Source organism: Pongo pygmaeus, chromosome X, assembly GCF_028885625.2.
Source record: "Pongo pygmaeus isolate AG05252 chromosome X, NHGRI_mPonPyg2-v2.0_pri, whole genome shotgun sequence".
Classification (NCBI taxonomy): domain Eukaryota; kingdom Metazoa; phylum Chordata; class Mammalia; order Primates; family Hominidae; genus Pongo; species Pongo pygmaeus.
This window is the reverse complement of record NC_072396.2, coordinates 107140541-107142775: the sequence shown is the minus strand read 5'-3', so window position 1 is coordinate 107142775 and position 2235 is coordinate 107140541.

Here is a 2235-nt window from a genome sequence, read left to right as displayed (position 1 = left end):
TCCCTGCAAAATCCATTTGATTCAGGCATTATTATCTCTGTTCTATGGAAAAGGAAAGGGATATTCAGAGAGAATGAGTAATTCCTGGGAAATCCTAGAGTAGAATCTCAAATCTTGGACCCACCCTTAGGATAGAGCTGTGCTCCAGAGGGCCATGTGGCTTCAAAGGTGGGGAGTGCTCTCTAACCCTGTTAAGCCTGGAGGCTAATGTTCTATGTCCCTAGTGCATCAAGTAAGATATTTTTTATGCAGAGAACGTTATTACTTTCTTAGCCATACGAATCTATTCAAATTTAAACACAACCCATTTGGGGAAAAATAGCATTAAAGAATGCACGAAAACCTGGGAAGAAAAAATTGCCCACGTATATGATGGACATAGGATTAATAGCCTTCATATATAGAGAAATCAGTAGAGAGAAGGGAAAGTGATATCAATCTCAAATTGTTATAAAAAGCAATTGCGGCTGGGCACAGTGGCTCAAGCCTGTAATCCCAGCACCTTGGGAGGCTGAGGCAGGCAGATCACTTGTCAGGTGTTCGAGACCAGCCTGACCAAAATGGTGAAACCTTGTCTCTACTAAAACTACAAAAATTAGCCGGGTATGGTGATGCATACCTGTAGTCCCAGCTACTTGGGAGGCTGAGGCAGGAGAATCACTTGAACCCAGGAAACGGAGGTTGCACTGAACTGAGATTACACTACTGCACTCCAGCCTGGGTGACAGAGCAAGACCCTGTCTCCAAAATAATAATAATAATAATTTAAAAATAAAAAATAAAAAGCAATTGCAATGGCCCCCCAAAATCTATGAAAAGCGATCCAACCATAATAACTACAAAAACATAACTGCAGTCGTTGAGATAAGATGGTAATTTAGAAGAAAAAGCTAAAAACTTATTTTCAGAAAAATAACATTGTGTGTGTGCACGCACATGTGCATGTGGGGAATCGTGTCTGTATTGATGTAGTAGTTTCCTAGAGCTGCCATAATGAAGTACTGCAAACTAGGTGGTTTAAAACTGCACAGATTTCTTTTCTCACAGTTCTGGAGGCCAGAAATCCAAAATCAAGGTGCCAGTAGAGCCATGCTCCATCCAAAGGCTCTGGTGGAGAATCCTTACTTGCCTCTTCCAGCTTCTGGTTGCTGCTGATTTTTAGCTTGTGGCAGCATACCTGGTATCTCTGCCTCCATCTTCACATTGTCTTTTTTTCAGGGTCTTCTTTCCCTTTCAAAGTCACTCACTGGATTTATAGTTCACCCTAATCCAGGGTAATTTCATATCTAGATCCCTACATTAATATCCACAAAGATGTTTATTCCAAATAAAGTCCCATTCTGAAGTTCCAGGTGGACATATCTTTTGGAGGCCACTCTTCAACCTCCTACATTGTGCCCTCTGGCCCCTGAAAATTCCTATCCATCTAATGTGAAAAATACATTCACCCCATCCCACCATATCCAAAAGTTAATGCATTCCGGTATCAACTGTAAGTCAAATATCCTGTCTAAATACCATCAACTCAAAAAGTCCCAAATCTCATCATCTAAATCGGGTATGAGTGAAATCTGATCTATGAACCATGTAGGGGCAAAATTCCTTTCCATCTGTGGACTTGTAAAACCAGAAAACAAGCTACCTGCTTCCAAAATTCATTGGCAGGACAGGTATAGAATACACATCTCCATTCTGAAGGGGAGAATATGAAATAATAAAAGCAGTCACTGATTCAAGCATGTTTGAAACCTAGCAGGGTTTTGCTGGGCGCGGTGGCTCAAACCTATAATCCCAGCACTTTGGGAGGCCGAGGCAGGTGGATCACTTGAGGTCTGGAATTTTAGACCAGCCTGACCAACATGGTGAAACCCTATCTCTACTAAAAATACAAAAATCAGCCGGGCATGGTAGCAGGCACCTGTAATCCCAGCTACTCGAGAGGCTGAGGCAGGAGAATTGCTTGAACCCCGGGAGGTGGAGGTTGCACTGAGCCAAAATCACACCACTGCACTTCAGCCTGGGCGACAGAGTGAGATTCTGCCTCAAAAAAACAAAAAACAGAAACCTGGCCGGGTTTCAAGGGCTGAGAATTACCCTCTGTGGCTTGATGCTTTATTGTCTGGGCCACAAAGGCATCACTGCTCTACTGGCCTTCTTCTCTGTATCCATGGCTCTGCCCTCTGAGTCATTCTTCCTTTATCTTAAAGGATGTGAGATGTTAACGGTCAAGTAACT